General features: G+C 39.2%; 1 protein-coding gene across 3 annotated transcripts in view; it reads left to right on the top strand.

Annotated features, from left to right (window-relative positions):
* LOC101446133 (zinc finger protein 596) overlaps window positions 1-18,373 on the top strand; it is a 131,786-nt gene that overhangs the window by 11,817 nt on the left and 101,596 nt on the right. Inside the window, exon 1 of one of the 3 annotated variants that reach the window (XM_058281952.1) lies at window positions 14,941-15,044. The exons of the other annotated variants lie outside the window; for them this stretch is intronic. The gene's annotated coding sequence lies outside the window, so the exon portion shown is untranslated. Of the gene's footprint in view, window positions 1-14,940; window positions 15,045-18,373 lie in introns of those variants that run through there. 3 annotated transcript variants of the gene reach the window in all.

The following is an 18,373-nucleotide window of genomic DNA, read 5'->3' on the forward strand; positions in this document are numbered from 1 at the left end:
TCATGGTGTTTTTTTGCTTACTACCTGATGCCATTCTAGTAAAGAAAAAAATAGGTGGCAGACTTGGCCCAGTGGTTAGGGCATCCGTCTACCACATGGGAGGTCCACAGTTGAAACCCTGGGCCTCCCTGACTCATATGGAGCTGGCCCATGTACAGTGCTGATGCGCCCAAGGAGTGCCGTGCCACGCAGGGGTGTCCCTGCGTAGGGGAGCCCCACGCTCAAGGAGTGTGCCCCGTAAGGAGAGCTGCCCAGTGCGAAAGAAAGTTCAGCCTGTAATGGTGCTGCACACACGGAAAGCTGACACAACAAGATGACGCAACAAAAAGAAACACAGATTCCCGTGCTGTTGACAACAACAGAAGCGGACAAAGAAGAAGATACAGCAAATAGGCACAGAGAACAGACAACCGGGGTGGGGTGGGGGAAGGGGAGAGAAATAAATAAATCTTTAAAAAATAAAAATTTAAATGATTAACATGAATTTTACTGTTCTTTTTTATTGCGTAGGCACTTTTAAATGAAAGAATAAGAGCATTTAACTTGTATGTAATCATTATATTACACAATTTCTATTTCAAATTCTTTCATTGCGCATGTATTTTGTTCTTATTGGAATAGTGGAAACCCTGCACAAAACTAAAATGGTTGTTTTTATTTTCCTTTTCATATGTGCCCATTTGCCCAACATACTCTACCTTTTGCTTAGAGATAAATATGTAAAGACTTAAGGAAAGGAATTATTAGTTGCCATATCTTTCCCTGTCCTGTCATCATTTCCCCTGTAAGTGGTTGGCTAACAGAAGGGAACACATGTAACAAAGGATATGATAGGGTTCCTTGGTTGTTTTGTGTTTTAGAAGGTAATTTACTTCCTTTTATCTTGGAAGTAAACTCTGATTTGAAAAGAAAGGGTGGTTCCTTGGAGTGATAGGATCACCTTTACTCATAGAGGTAAATGTTTATTTTTGTACACACACCGAGTCTTGCTGAACACCCATCCATCATATGTTCATTGTAATTTTGTGCTGATAGGATGTTGTGAATGCAACAGGTTAATGAGGTAGCAAGTAATGGTAGATATGCATATTGTACCTGCTCTTCTTCACTGCACTGTTGGACTTCACTTATAAAACACAAGTTAAAGAAAAATGGTTAAGAATTTTAGAATGCTGAGAACAGAGCATTAAACAAAACAGAGCCCTTCTGACAATGGGTCCCTGTGCATATGCACAGGTTATGGGTCCAGGAAGCTGGCCTTCACAGTGGCTTCTGGCAATCCAAGTAAAATCCAATTAAAATCTGTCATTGAAGATGTCATAGGTTTAGTAAGAAAAGCCTCACATTATACACGTGTAAGTACTGATACATGGAAAAATACTATTTATTTTGTAAATGTAACAAAATTTGGTTAGTGTATTTACCCATACATGGCTGGGGAAAGTCTCCAAATAGGAAGCTTATAAATATGTCCAAGGTGAGTTACTATGGAAAACCAATTTGAATTCTCAATGAACAGTTCTCCTTTTTCTTAGACAAGAGCTTATGTTTCATGTTCTATTTCCAAATCATTTATGCTGACCTATTTAGGTTACTATCATGACATACCCAGTGTTCAGACATTTTAACAAGGACCTGAATCATTGTTGAGAAACACTGTGTGGATGTCAGTCATGATTTTGCATATTTATTTTCTTTCTTCCACTTACTGCCAGTGAGTTTTTTTCTACAAGAAGGTAATCTGATTTGTGTGGGTTATGAGTCTCAATTTCTGCTTCATAAATATTCCAGCTGCTCCTCGCACCTCTTGCTGATTCTGGAAATATCCCCTTATTATTTTAGAGTGGATGAAATGATACCTCTTCCTGACTGTCCAGAGAGAGTTGGTCTTTCCCTCTGTGTTCTCCTCTGCTTCTCTCAGTGTGGAACTTAGTAGTTTATCAGGTAATAATGGATTTCTGTTTCCTCCATAAGGATTTCAAATTTCCCCAGGGAAGCTATAGTGTCTTTTTCCTTTCTGTGTCTCTGATGCATGTCACAGTGTGAAGCACATGGTCAACTTAAAAAGGGAACACTTAACAGCTCTTTAGTTTTTACATATTTTCTTCTCGTATTTTAGTACTAGCATTTTTCTCAGTTGAGATGGCATGTTTGTTCAGATGTTGAAAATGAAATGAAAGGCATGATCCCATATGGTTATAATATGCTTTTATTACTAGTAGTTAGGAATTGTCTAAATAGACAGTTATTGTCTGAAAGGATAATATAAATAATCTCTTCAAAAACTGAACTATTTTAATGGCTCCTTTCTAACCATTTTGCAGTTAGTTTAATTAATTTAACCTGCTTGATATTTTTGACTCTTTGCTAAATTATTTAAAAAAACATTATTTTACTTTAATGGCACAAATAGAATTTGATAAAATATATATTTAAAGAAACTGCCTGGTAAGAATTAATATAGGGATCTTTGTTCTTAATGGCCTCCATCTGAATTCTAAGTGTCCGGTTATCTGTGGTTGAAGTGGACCTAGAATTGTCCCTTGGAGATGTTAAGGCACTGCTTCCAGTCATTCTCTTGGCTGTGTCCACATAGAGGCAATGACCTGTTCATGTGCCTTGTAGTTCATCCTACAAACCCTACCTGAACTCAGCTCATGATCAAGGGCTGTGAACTGCTCACATATTGTAATGTGGTATTTGCACATTGCATAGTTGTCAAAGCGAAACTCCAAATGTACTCCCAACAAATGCTTATGAAAATTAAGACAGAAGATTTACAGAAGGTGGTCTGATGCAAGGCATCTTTGTGTATCCCTGTCAGTCTGTCAATAAATAATAGAATTTTCCCACTCACCATCATCTACTTCTTCTCTGTATTGTTAAACTGTTGTTTATATATGTAGATAAATGTGATCTAGTCCATTTGTTCTCTGTTTTTGCTGGAACCTCTAAAAATCCTTCTTAGACCAGGCAGACCATTGGCTTGCAGCTGACATACAGCACATTATTGTGGTCTTCTGTAGACCTGAGTTTATGGAATGGGTAAGTAGTATAATTTAGAAATTGAGAGCTTGAGGTTTGGTGACACATTCCTGAATCCTGCTCTTTTCTGGGCTCTTCTCTTGACCACTGTATGACCACTGTGACTTCTGACCATTTTAAAGCTCAGTTTTCCCGACCCATCTGTAAAATAGAGTAATATGACTCCTTACAGTGTTGCAGAGGCCATTAAAGGAATCATTCATGCGTAACACTTAGCAAAGTACCTGGCTGTATTTGTCAGCCAAAGGGGTGCTGATGCGAAATACAAGAAATCTGTTGGCTTTTATTAAGGAATTTATTTGTGTTAGAAGTTTACAGTTATGAGGCCATGAAGTATAGGTTACTTCCCTCACCAAAATCTGTTGCCATGTGTTAGAGCGAGATGGATACCAATGTCTGCAAGAGTTCAGGCTTCCTCTTCCTCCTACGACTCTGGGGTCTCAGCTTCCTCCAATATTAACTGTAGGCTGGGGGTAAATCTCTCTCCTGGGGCTCATTTGTCTCAGGGCTCAGCTGCACTTCTTTGTCCACAGTGCCAGCTGTAAACTATTGGGTGAAATCTCTTTTCCCTGGGCCTCTACCATGCCTAAGAAACCCTTTTCTCTTTCCTCACATATCTGATTCTCTGTGTATTTAACTCACAGGGCTCAAGCATTAAAACTCCAAACTCCACCTCTGCCGTGCCATTTTCTCTGTGAGTCCCCATCCAGCAAGGACTAACAAAGCCTTAATCATAATTTAATCAAGTAAAAGTGAAACCTCTGAATCCAAAACAATATAATATGCCCAGAAGAGAAGACCAGTTCACAACCATAATCAAATATCTATTTTTGCAATTCATAAACAATATGAAAGTGCTACAGTGACCCATAGTAAGTGCTCAATATATATTTCAAAAAACTATTTTAATGTGATTTTTTTAAGTGCCCCTTGGTGTATTGCCTTTGATATTCATGGCATAACACTATATGACAGAGACAATCTTGGCATTGCAGGGATATTCATTTATTTAACAAGTATTTGTGGATGGTCTGTTTTGTGCCAAGCATAATTCCTATTGTGAAAATAGAGCAATAATAAAATTGGAAATAATTCAGTCCTGAAGGAGCTTATATTCTAGATGGTGGTGGTACTTATTAATGGGCAGGGATTCATCCTGGAGCCTATGAGAAATTGAGAGTGCTATAGAAATAAAGTGAGAGCAAAATAGTGGGCGTGGGGAGTGTTGGGGAGGAGAATGTATTTTTAAAAGTTGTAATGGAGGGCATCATCAAGAAGGGTCACTTGAGCAATACTTGAAGGAAGAATAAGTGAGGCATGCAGATTTCTGGGGAAAAACATTCCATCAAAACATTTAGTGTGGGAATGGGATTGTGGTGTATTCTAGGAATAATCAGGGTACTAATGGAGCTGGAGAGCAATTGAGTGGTTATTCAGTGATGAGGTTGAAACTGGGAGTGTGCGAAGGTGGGACTGGGGTGAGGTGGGGAGGGGGAAGTCACTTAGGCCTTGGGTTCTTCTCATAGTGAGATGGGGCCATTAAAAGGTATGAGTGGAAGGCAAGTTGTTCAGCTTGTGTGTTCCTTTCTCCCTCCCTCTCTCCCACACTTCCTTTCTTCCTTCTCTTCCCTCCTCCCCTTTCCTCTTGCCATTCCCTTCCTTCTTCCACTTCCTTTCCTTCCCTTCCTTTCTTTTTAATATCTATCTCTCCCTCTCTACTCCTTCTGGGATAAACCCAACATCTGTTGGCATCTGTTGAATTTTTTCTCATTCAAATTGAAAATTTCCTTATTCTTGGCATGACCAGTGGTATTGTATTGTACCTCATACAGGGTGGTTCGGAGACTCTGGATCCTATTTAGCCTTCTCCTTTGCAGGCAGTTACCCTCTTGAAGTAAAGGTTGCAGTCCAGATAGAGGTAGATGTTTAAATCCATACTGGGCTCCAATAGGCACCACCCCAGCAAAAATGAAGCAACAACTGTCCCCACCTTGCCTTGCCAGTTGGCATCCTCTCACTTTGGCTTGTTGCTGCCAGCTGGAGTGGATATTTGATTATCTCTTAAGCCCAACTGACAGTTTGGGCAGTTTTTCATTTGGAACTTGGGTGGGTGTTATCAGAAAAGTTTTTGTTGTGCCTTTTCCTGGTCCTTCAATTAGAGGGGCAAGCCTGTTTGTCTGTAGCAGTTGGTTTTGGATTGTGTTCTCTTGTACCCTATTTGGATATATGGAAAGCACAGAGAACTCATCACTGCATTTTTCCTCAAGGCCTGAGGTCCTTAGCTAACTTGCTTTTTTCCTTCCACCCATCCCTGTTTTTCTATATTTATTGTATTATGTCCAAGGATTTTTTGTGGTAAGAGGGAGGATTAGCAAGCAATGTGGCTTCTCCATCTTGCCTGGAGCCAGATGTCTGGTAGTTGCATTTAGCAGATGAACTGTGCCACTTTTGAGACTGAAAGAACATATTGTCTGGATCCTGAATAATAGGCACAAAACAAGATTATGGTCACTACATCTGTAATCCTTGTCCTGGGCTAATCTCAAATAGGAATCACTTTATTACTTAAGTTTCAACCACATTTTCAAGGGCCCAGTATTATCAGATGTATGGAGTTTCTTGATTTTTTTTTCAAAGATTTCTTTCTTTCTTTCTCTCTCCTTCCCCCCCACCCCAGTTGTCTGTTCTCTGTGTCTATTTGCTGTGTCTTCTTTGTCCGCTTCTGTTGATGTCAGTGGCACTGGAATCTGTGTTTCTTTTTGTTGCGTCGTCTTGCTTCATCAGGTCTCTGTGTGTGTGGCACCATTCCTGGGCAGGCTGCACTTTCTTTCACGCTGGGTGGCCCTCCTTAAGGGGCACACTCCTTGCGCGTGGGGTTCCCCTACGCGGGGAACACCCCTGCATGGCAGGGCACTCCTTGTGCGCATCAGCGCTACGCATGGGCCAGCTCCACACGGGTCAAGGAGGCCCAGGGTTTGAACCGCTGACCTCCCATGTGGTAGATGGATGCCCTAACCACTGGGCCAAGTCTGCTGCCTTGATTTCTTATCTTGGCTACTACCTGTGGGATTTCTAGTCAACACTTTTCCTTCTTTCTAATTAAAGAAAGATCAGGAGTGATAACACTGGATATAAGGAGGGATTCTACACAGCCTAAGCTTTTTCTCCTCAATTTTGTTTTTTAGGTGACCTCCAAGGAAGGTCACTAGCTGGTAGGAGTTTGTGCATCAGTGCCTCCAAGATTCTCTGCCCTTGGTGCTCACTTTGTGTGGCAAGAGATATTTCTGACTACAGGCCTCTTGTGTTTCCAGGGCTCAGAAATATCTAAGTTTTTTTGTTGCTTATTTGTTCCCTACATCAATTAGTCTCCAAGTCAGATGTTCTAGGGGTTGCTCCAGTGTGAATCCTGCCTAATTCTATACAGTTACCTCCCAGACCTTTTAAACCTTCTGGGTCCTAATTAGAGGTACTTTATCCCATGGTGATTATTTATGCTTTCTCTAGAATAAATTCTATACAGAAGATCACCCTGCCATTTCCATGAGACCTAGCTTTGTCTCAGTTATCTAGGTAAAAGACTTCTATGGATCCATGGGGAACTGGTTTATGAGAGTTTAGAGCAACTTTGAGTTACTCCTCAACTTTCTTCACTTTGCCATTATATATGAAACATTTTTAAATAGTTGTTGGTACTTTTGGACAAGGAACAAGACTTCATGTGGTTACCTAAGGTTTAGAGGCATCCTGGATGGAGCATATATTTAAGTGAAAACTTAAGATTGAGAATAAGTTTAAATCTGGACAGAGAGTAGCATTGACTGTATTTGGGTGGAAGACATTTTGGACTGGATATCCATATAGCATATTAATATTCCTCTTTCAGACAAATATTTGTGCCCTTGATGTATAGGAAATAAGCAGTCAAAAATGGTTAATTTGTGTTATTTCTCAAAAGTTCAATTTATATTTTATTTTTATCTTAAAGAGGCAACATAATATAGTGGTTAGATCATGGACTCTGAAGTCAGGCTGGATTTTTTTTTAAATTTAAGATTTATTAATTTATTTATTCCCCTTCATTCTGCACTCTCTGTCTGCTCTCTATTTCCATTCACTGCGTGTTCTTCTGTGTCTGTCTTCTCTTTAGGAAGCACTGGGAACCAATCCTGGGACCTTCTGGAGTGGGAGAGAGGTGCTCAATCTCTTGAGCTACCTCAGCTCCCTGGACTGCATCATCTCTTATTGGCTTTCCTCTGTGTCTATTTCTGTTGCATCATTTTGCTTTGCCAGCTCTCTGCTCCAGCCAGCACTCCTGCATGGGCCAACAGTCCTTCATGGGCCAGCACTCCATGTGGAGAAAGGCTAGGTTTTAATCCCAGCTCTGCCTTTTACCTCTGTGCATCTCTGATTCTTCACCTGAAATAAAAGCAAAGTACCTCCATGACTGAGCTGTTGAGAACACTTATATGTGTATTTATATAATGCTTAGAATAGGGCCTAGCCCACTGGGTGGACTGGAGGAGAGTATAAACTACAATGTAAACCATTATCCATGTGGTGCAGATGAAAGAGGTTGTTGATGTTGGAGGAGTGGGGTGAGGGGAATGGAGCTATATGGGGACCTCTTATATTTTTTGAATGTAACATTTTAAAAAAAAGAATAGGGCCTAGTATGAAGTAAGTGATGCTTCTGAGTTAGCTTTTATTATTTTTATTCATTTGAGTGGAAATGCTTATTATGTGAGTTTATTCACTTTTATCAACTTCATAAATTAATTAAAAGTATTTTTTTTGTGTGGAAAAATGAAAGTAATGGTACATGAAAGCATGGAAGCCTATTCAGAGAGACTGAGAGAGGCTGCTTGGCACATGGTTTCAAAGAAATCTTGTCAGACTAAGCATTGAGTGAAGGAGTTTAAAGACATTTTCTTTTTTGCTTTTTATTTATTTTTAAAAGATACATAGATTACATAAAGTGTTACTTAAAAATATAGTGAATTCCCATATGTCCCACTCCCCACACCTCCCACTTCCTCACATCAACAACTTCTTTCATTAGTGTGCATAATCATTGCAATTGATGAACACATTTTGGAGCACTTATGCTCCAGGGTACCATTCCCTCATAGAATTTTGAACAACTAACAAACTCAGAAGCACCGTCTTTCTTAAATCTTTGGTAATGGGTTAAAGTGCTGCAGTAGAAGGGTGATTCCTGAATCAAGAAAGTACCGGTTTAAGCTTGGTAGCAGCCCATGGCACCTTTCTAGCCTCTCCCCCATCAAGTTCCCAGTGTGCTAGGGAGCTGACCTGTACTCCCATTGTGAATCCCGGCCCCTGTTTCTGAGAGAACAGAGTAACCCCTTTGTACATATTTGGGCACTTGTATGTCAGCACCAGTCCATTGGTTGGCAGCCTGAAAAACTGACCAGGAAACTAATCTTTGGCATGGTCTCTTAATTTTCCCTGCAGGCAGAAGCAAATTGTAACCAGCTAATACAGTGTAATAAGCAATTGGGTCAAAGTGGTCTAAGCAAAGAATTACAGGTTTTAAGAAATACAGTAGAGTATGAATATATAGAGGGGGGAAATGCTAATTCACAGGGTATAGTAGGGACATAAGGATTGCTGTAAATGGGGAAATTCTTAAGACCACAAGTAAGCACAAGTCCAGGCCAAGGGAAAGGTTCAAAAAATATGAAGAGGAACCTCCACTTCACTTTTTAAAAAACATGTTTTTTTATTGAAGTATATCATTCATACATGAACATGCATAAGGATAAGTTTAGAGTAAAGGTTGTGAACTTATAAAATAAACTTGCATACATCATAAAGGGACCCAAATATCATCCCTCCACCAATACCTTGCATTGTTGTGAAACATTTGTTACAAAATATGCAAGAGCATTGTCAAAATATTACCACTAACTATAGTCCCTATCTTACATTTGATGTTTTCCCCCCAATCCACCCAATTTTCAAAAAATATTTTTTATTACAGAAGTTGTGAACTTACAAAACAATTATACACATGTGTAGAATTCCCATACAGCATCCCTTCACCAACATACTATACCATGGTGGAATATTTGTTACAGATTATGAGAATATGTGATCAGACTATTACCACCAACCATGGTCCATAGTATATATATGACACATTTTCCCATACCCACTCATTATCAATATAGTACATCTTTGACATGGATGTAAGAATATTATAGTATTGGTGTTAACCACAGCAATGAGGTCACATCAACTCTATTTTCTCTATGGTTCTCTACATTCCTTCCATCCTGCAATATGATTAAATCTGCTCTATCTCACAGAAGGACACTCTTGTATACGTACCATCAACAACAATTCTCATCCATCTTTGGGTTCACTGTGTTATTCAGTCTATATTATTCTCTAGCTTTATTTCAATTGACATTTACTTCCCCAGACTACCATTTTCAACATAATCCAATTTATAAACCAGCTGCTAATCACTAAAATCTGTTACCATCAACTCTATCAATTTCCACACTTTTACAGTCAAGTTAATTAAAACTTCTACATACATTAATCATAAGTAATTCTTCCCAACCCTCCTCTTATGTCCTAATAACCCATACTCTAGGTTTTAACTCCATACATGTATTCTTCATATTTTGTTCATATTAATGAGACCATGGAATATTTGGCCTTTTCTCTCTGGCTTACTTCACCTAGCATAATGTACTTAATATTCATCCATGTTATCATATGTGTCCCAATTTCATTTCTTCTTACTGCAGCATAGTATTCCATTGTACGTATATACCAAATTTTGTTTATCCTTTCATTGGTTCTTGGACGTTTGTGTTTCCAACTTTTGGCAATTATGAATAATGTCACTATGAACATTGGTGTGCAGATATCTTTTTGTGTCATGACTTATAGTTCTTCTGAATATATTCCTAGTTGAGGAATTGCTGGATCATATGGCAGTTCTGTATTTAGGTTCTGGAGGAACTACCAAACTGTCTTCCACAGAGGCTGACCCATTTTACAATCCCACCAACAATGAAGTGTTTTTATTTCTCCACATCTTCTCCAATGCTTATTGTTGTCTGTTTTTTTTAGTAATGGTCATTCTGTATGGTTTTAGATGTTATCTCATTGTTTTGATTTGCATTTCCCTATTAGCTAGTGATACAGAACATTATTTCATGTGCTTTTTGGCCATTTGTATTTCCTCTGTGGAGAACTGTCTGTTTAAATTTTCTGCCCCTTTTTAAATTGGATTGCTTGCTCTTTTATTGTTGAGTTGTATGATCTCAAGGGAAATCAAACCCTTATCAGATATGTGGTTTACAAATATTTTCTCCTATTTAATGGGCTGCTTTTTCACCTTCTTGATGAAGTTCTTTGGATCACAGAAGTGTTTAAGTTTGAGGAGGCCCCATTTATCCATGTTTTCTTTCATTGCTAGTGCTTTCAGTGTAAGGTTTAAGAACCCACCACGTACCACCAGGTCTTGAAGAAGTTTCCCTACATTTTCTTCTAGGGGCTTTATGGTACTTGTTTTATATTTAATTCTTTGATCCATTTGAGTTAATTTTTACATAAGATGTGAGATAGGTATATTTTTTCTTTGTTTTGGCTAAGGATACAAGTTCTCCCAGCACCATTGGTTGAATAGACTGTTTTGCCCTAGCTGGGTGGGTTTGACAGGCTTTTCAAAAATCACTTGGTCATAGATGTGAGGGTCTGTTTCTGAACCATCAGTTTTGTTCCATTGGTCTATGTATCTATGTTTATGCCAATACCATGCTGGGTTTTTTTTTTTTTTTTAATTTATTTTTTTAACCACTCTAGCTAATAATATTTAAATTCTGGAATGGAGAGACCCCAACTTCACTTTTCCTCTTTAAGATGTTTCTGGCTGTTCAAGGTCTCTTACCCTTCAAGATAATATTGTTTTCCATTTGTATAAAATTGCTAGTGGAATTTTTATTGGAATTGCATTGAATCTGTATATCAGTTTGGGTAGAATTGACATCTTAATGATATTTATTCTTCCAATCCATGAGCATGGAATGTTCTTCAAATTATTTAGATCTTTTAAAAATTTCTTTTATCAATTCATTGTCATTTTCTGAATATAAGTGCTTTATATCCTTGGTTAACCTTATTCCTAAATATTTGATTCTTTTACTTGTTGTAAATGGAATATTTTTCTTGACTTCTTCCTCAGATTGCACATTAAAATTGTATAGACAGACACATCAGTGATTTTTGCATATTGATCTGGTACCTGACACTCCACTGAAATCTCTTATTTGCTCTGGCCACTTTGTTGTAGATTTTATGGGACTTTCTAGATATAGGATGATATCATCTGAGAATTGTGAATGTTTTACTTCTTCCTTTCTGATTTGGATATCTTTTATTTCTTTTTCTTCCTGTTTACTCTAGCTAGAACATTTAGCACTCTATTGAACAACAGTGGTGACAGTGAGCATCCTTGTCTTATCCCTGATCTGAACAGAAAAGCTTTCAGTCTTTAACCACTGAATAAAATGTTAGCTCTGGGTTTTTATGTGACCTTTATAATATTGATAAAATTTCCTTCAATTCATGTCTCTTGTTATATTTTTATCAAGAAAGGATGGTGTATTTGTCAAATGCCTTTTCTTCATCAATTGATAAAATAGCGTAATTTTTCTGCTTTGCTTTATTAATGTGGTGTATTATGCTGATTGATTTTCTTGTGTTGAACCATTCTTGCATGCCTGGTATAAAACCCAATTGATCATGATGAATAATTCATTTAATGTTTTGTTGAATTCTATTAGCAATTATTTTATTGAGGATTTTTGCATCTCTATTTGCTAGAGAAATAGGTCTGTAATTTTATTTTTCAAATCTCTTTATCTGACTTTGTTATTAGGATGTTATTGGCATCATAGAATGAGTTTGATAGCATTTCTTCTGGTTCAGTTTTCTTGGAAATGTTTAAGATTGTTATTAAATCTCTTTGAATGCATGGTAGAACTCACCTGTCAGATTGTCTGGGCCTAGGCTTTACATTTTTGGGGCTGTTTGATGACTTTCAATCTCTTTAATTGTTATTGGTTTGTTGAGCTCTTCTGTTTCTTCTAGGGTCAGTGTAGGTTGTTTGTACATTCCTAGGAATTTTTCCATTTCATCTACATTGTCTCGATTTTGGCATAAAGTTGTTCATGATATCCTATTAATATCTTTCTTATTTAAGTGTGTTAATTATTAATGTTCTCATTTTCATTTTTTAATTTCATTTATTTGCATCTTATCTATTTTTTTTTCTTAGTCCAGCTAAAGATTTGTCAATTTTGTTAACCTTTATTAACCAACTTTTAGTTTTGTTAATTCTACTTTTTTTTTTTTCGTTGTTGTTCTCAATTTCACTTATTTCAGCTCTGATCTTTGTTATTTCATTCTTTCTACCTGCTTTGGGATTAGTCTGCTATTTCTTTTTTCTTCTTCCCCAGCTGTATAGTTAAGTATGATTTTAGCTCTTTCTTCTTTTTTAATGTGCCTATGGAAGGCTATAAATTTCCCCTCAGCACTGCCTTTGCTGCATCCCATACGTTCTGATTTGTAGTGTTCTCATTTTCACTCATCTTTAGATATTTATTGATTTCTCTTGAAATTTCCTCTTTGACCTACAGGTTCAAGTGTGTTGTTTAATCTCCATATGAATATGAATTTTCCCTTTTACTGCCTCCTATTGATTTATACCTATATTCCATTATGATCAGAGATTGTACATGTATAATTTCGACCTTGTTGAATTTATTGAGGTCTGCTGTTTTTTTTACACATACACTCAAATGAGATCTGCTTTGTGACCTAACATATGGTCTGTCCTGGATAAACATCCATGAGTACTTGAATATAATGTATATCCTGCTGTTTTGGGTTACATTGTTTTGTATATGTCTATTAATTTTAGTCCACTTATCATATTATACAAGCTCTCTACTTATTGATCTTCTTCTCAGATGTTCTATCCATTGGTGAGAATTGTGTATTGAGGTCTCCAACTATTATTGTAAAGATGTCTATTTCTCACTTCTGTTTTGTCAGTGTTTGCCTCATGTATCTTGGGGCATCCTGGTTAGTTGTGTATACATTTATGATTGTTATTTCTTCTTGGTGAATCATCCCCTTTATTAATAGGTAATGTCCTTCCTTGTCTCTAATAGTTTTTCTTTTAAAGCCTATTTCATCCAATGTCAGTATAACTACCCCAGCTTTTTTCTGGTTACTCCATGCATGGAATATCTTTTTCCAACCTTCACTTTCTTTTTTTTTTTTTTTTAAATATTTATTTATTATTATTATTATTATTATTTTTTAATTACATTAAAAAAATATATGAGGTCCCATTCAACCCCACCGCCCCCGCCCCCCACTCCCCCCACAGCAACACTCTCTCCCATCATCGTGATACATCCATTGCACCTGGTAAGTTCATCTCTGAGCATCACTGCACCCCATAGTCAATGGTCCACATCATAGCCCAGACTCTCTCACGTTCCATCCAGTGGGCCCTGGGGGGATCTACAGTGTCCCGTAATTGTCCGTGAAGCACTATCCAGGACAACTCCACGTCCCGAACCAACCTTCACTTTCAATCTAAGATGAGTCCCTTGCAGACAGCATATTGACGGCTCATATTTTCTTATCCATTCCATGACTTTGTATCTTTTAATTGGGAAGTTTAGTCCATTAACATTCAGTGTTATTACTGTAAAGCCAGTACTTATTTCACCCATTTTGACCTTTGGGTTGTATCTCTCATTTTATTTTCACTACTCTTGACACTTTTAGTTACTGTTACTGATGCAATCATCATGTTTAGTCTCTCTTCCAAGCCCCTTTCTCCTGCCTTTTCCATCTGTAATACTCCCTTTAGTATTTCCTGAAAAGCTGGTCTTTTTTGTTTTGTTATAAATGCTCTCATTTTCTGTTTACCTGTGAATATTCTAAATTTGCCCTCAGTTTTGAAAAATAATCTTGTTGGATACAACATTTTTGGCTGACAGTTTCATAACACTGCCCTCTTGCCTCTGGTTTCTGATGAGAAATTGGACTTAATATTATCAGACATCCCTTATATGTTATTCATTGCTTTTCTCTTGCTGATGTCTGGATTCTCTCTGTCTTTGGTGTTTGACATTCTGATTAGTATGTCTCAGGGTTGGTGTATTTGGATTTATTCATATGTGTGTATGATGTGCTTCTTGGACATGGATATCTAGGTCCTTCAGTAGGGTTGGGACATTTTTAACCGTTATTTCTTCAAACCTTCCTTCTGCGACTTTTCCCGTCTCTTCTTTTGGGACACCCATGACACAAATATTTGCATGTCTCTTGCTATTATTTAGTTTCCTGATATCCTGTTCAAATTTTTCCATTCTTTTCTTTGTTCTTTTGTATGTTTACTTTTGGAGGCTGTTTCTTCAAGCTCATGGGTCATTTCTTCTGCCTCCTCAAATCTACTATTATATTATTGCAGCATAATTTAAATTTCATTTATTGCAACATTCATTCCCATACAGTCCACTATTTTTCTAGTGATGCCTTCAGATTCTTTCTTTTGCTTACCCATTGTCTTCTTAGCATCCTTAATCTTTTTAGACATCTCATTGAATTTATTAAGGAGATTTATTTGAACATCTATAATTACTAGTCTCAAATCCTTTATGTCATATACAGGTTTACCTTTTCTTTAGACTGGGCCATATCTATCTGTTTATTGGTATGGATTGTAATTTTTTTGTTGGTATCTTCACATCTGAGTTACTGAAGTATTTATTCTTATTGCAGTTTCTCCCTTTAGTTTATGACTTTCTTGCCTTTTCTGCCTTTCTGATTGTATAGGAGGAGCTGAGGATGTATTTAGTGCTGTAAAGTATGGAGGCTGAAGTTGTCCACCTTGCCCCTGGAATTGTTGAAGCTTCTTCCACCTTTCTTCTTTGCCCGAGGTAGGGACAGAGCTGCAGCTGTGTATAATAATCTAAGGTGTGCAGGACAAGACTGTAGTTGCCTGGAGAAAGTGATGAAGCTTCACACCCCATCCTTCCATACATGAGGCAGGGATGGAGCTGGAGTTGTGGGCAGCAATCTATGCTGTGTGGGTCCAAAATTACCACAGTTGCCCAGGTAAACTTATGTATACCAGTCTCCCTCCATGCTAGGGGTGGGGATGGACCCTCTGGAGTTGTCAACAGTCTAATCCATGTTGGACAAATATGCCTGCAGTTGCCCTGAGAGGCTGAGGGACTACTCTCCATTCTGCCATTTAGGTGGTGGAAATTAAACCACTAAAGTGCAACACTTCAGTTCCTGTAAGCCAAAAGTACCCACTGTTGTCTAGAGAGGCTGAAGGAAACTCTTCCCTCCTATCCTATTGGGTAATGGGTGTGTATCTAGGAGTGCCCAACAGTTTAATCCCTTTAGGCCAGGAGTATGTATCATTGCCTGGAGAGCCTGAGGAAATACCAGCCCTCATCTAACCTAGTAGGGCATGTGGTTGGATCTACGGGCACCCAACAGTTCAGTCCCTACAGGCAAAATGTACCTACCATTTCCCAGAGAGGCTATGGAGACTCCAGACCTCTCGTGTCCTATTGGGTGTGGAGGTAGATCCTTAGGCATCCAACAGTCCAGTCTGTGTAGGATGAAATGCCTGCCATTGCCTGGAAAGTGTGTGGAAACACCAGCCCCCTTCTTTCCTATTGGGCTTGGTGGTAGATACACAATTACCCACCAGTCAGGCTGTTTCAGTCAAAAGCACCTGCAGTTGTCCTAGGAGACTGAAGGAATACCATCTCACCACCATCTGGGGGGGGTAGAGATGCAGATCGACTTGGAGGCACTCAACAAACCCATTTCATGTGGATTGACAATGTCTGCATTTGCAAAGAGAGGCTGAGGAAACCCAGCTTCTCTCCTATCTTATTGAGGTGTGGTAATAGAGCCTTAGGTGTTTTGACTATTCATTCTTTACTGGCTGAAAGCACCAGGAGTTGCCTGTAGAGCCTGGTACTGGTCCTGCCAGCTTCTTGCTGCCAGTGGTGGGACTGGAGCCTAGACTAGAGATTCCATTCTATCTTGGTGGAAAGAAGTCAGTCCCTAACTTCACTGTAATTTTCAGTCAACCAACTTCCCTTCATGCCAGGGGCAGAGTCAAAATGGCAGCTTCTGGCGTCTTTCCAACTTGGACAGTTTTAAACACTAGATGTTCCTCAGATTATACTTAGGCAGCTCAGACAACCTATCAGTAGCTGAAGTTGGTGGATGACCATGTCTTCCTTTCCAGTTTATAGGAAATGGAGCTTCTAACTCAAGTCATGGAATAGCTCTTGAGGCAGCCTGTGCCACTAGTGTAGGTTGGGCACCAATCTCAGCAGTGTGGCTTGCAGTTCCCAAGAGAGGTAGTACAGGTCCCCTCTCTTTCTCCCTGCAGGAGGTGGGCCTGTGTTTTAGGCTTGACCTGCAATCTGGTCTGGGTGGAAAAAGCCAGTTCCTACTAGCATTGTGATTTGCAATCAGCCCTGCTTTCCCTCATTCCAAGGGAAAGTCAAAGTGGTGGCTACTTTTCTGATTTGAACATGTTCAAAGTTTAGCTGTTCTCAGGATTATACTTTAGCCTGCCAAATTTACTCATCAGTAGGTGAAGTCAGTGCCACACGGTGTCTTCCTCCTTTTTGGGAAATGGAGTTTCCAACTCCAGCCATGAAATAGCTCCTGAGCTGGCTTGTGCCATGGGTACTGGCCTCTGCAGTGTAGAGGGCTTTACTAACAAATCTCTGCAGATGTGCAGTCTTCTCCTTCCATACTTGTTGTTGCAGGATACTCTTGTTTAGTGGGGTCCCCAAAGAGATGCTTTCAATAGCTCTGCAGGATTAAGTCTCCTGTAGGGTAAGCTGATTCTTGGAGCTCTTTACTCTGCCACCATTTATTTGACTTTGTTCTTTACTCTGCCACCATTTATTTGACTTTGTTCTTCACATTTTTCTCTCAGTGATCTTGATGGGAATGTAAAACTCTGAAGGAGAACAGCAGCCAAAGCAAAGTCAATTTCCAAAGGCTGTAAAAGGAGGTTTTTTTTTGCATTGAGATGTTTTTGTTAGCTCCTGGCATTCTGTCAAATCCCTAGCTGGATATAAAATTAAGGAAGAAACAACTTGCAATAAATTCAGAGTTAACTCCTTTTTTTTTTTTTTTAAGATTTATTTATTTATTTATTTCTCTCCCCTTCCCCCCCAATCCCGGTTGTCTGTTCTCTGTGCCTGTTTGCTGCGTCTTCTTTGTCCGCCTCTGTTTTTGTCAGTAGCACAGGAATCTGTGTTTCTTTTGGTTGCGTCATCTTGTTGTGTCAGCTCTCTGTGTGGGTGGCTCCATTCTTAGGCAAGCTGCACTTTTGTTGCACTGGATGGCTCTCCTTATGGGGTGCACTCCTTGCACGTGGGGCTCCCTTACGCTGGGGACACCCCTGCATGGCACGGCACTCCTTGCGCGCATCAGCACTGTGCATGGGCCAGCTCTGCACATGGGTCAAGGAGGCCCGGGGTTTGAACCGCGGACCTCCCATGTGGTAGACAGACGCCCTAATCAACTGGGCCAAGTCCGCTTCCTGGCTGAGGCCTTTTTATAAGGTATGGAATCAACAGTGAATTAGCAATTGTGGGACCTGGGTCCTAGTCCTGGTGGTCTTAATAAGCACATGGGTATATTGATCAAGATGCCTCACTGGGACTATTGACTAAATGTTATTGCGTTGACAGTACCACAAAATGGGTTGGCTTACACAAGGGGAATTTATTGACTCATTTTTGGGGTGGCTAGTAGACATGATTTTTTCTGGGGTTGTAAATACTCAGATGTTCATTTGGGAGAAGCCTTGAGGTTCTTTGTTTTCCCATCACATGGTGATATTTTCATCTTTCTCTTTTGAGTTCCCACTGGCTTTCAGCTTCTGCCTCCTCCTTGTACTTTCTCTGACTCCAGCTTCTTGTTTCTTTCTCTCTCTCTTTTTTCTAATGTTACATTAAAAAAATATGAGGTCCCCATATACCCCCCATCCCCCTCACCCCACTCCTTTCCCCATAACAACAACCTCCTCCATCATCATGAGACATTCATTTCATTTGGTGAATACATCTCTGAGCACTGCTGCACCTCATGGTCAGTGGTCCACCACATCATAGCCCACATTCTCCCACAGTCCACCCAGTGGGCTGGTAACTGTCCCTGCAAAACCACCCAGGACAACTCCAAGTCCCAAAAACACCCCCACATCACATCTCTT

This window comes from Dasypus novemcinctus, chromosome 19, assembly GCF_030445035.2.
Source record: "Dasypus novemcinctus isolate mDasNov1 chromosome 19, mDasNov1.1.hap2, whole genome shotgun sequence".
NCBI classification, from domain to species: Eukaryota; Metazoa; Chordata; class Mammalia; order Cingulata; family Dasypodidae; genus Dasypus; species Dasypus novemcinctus.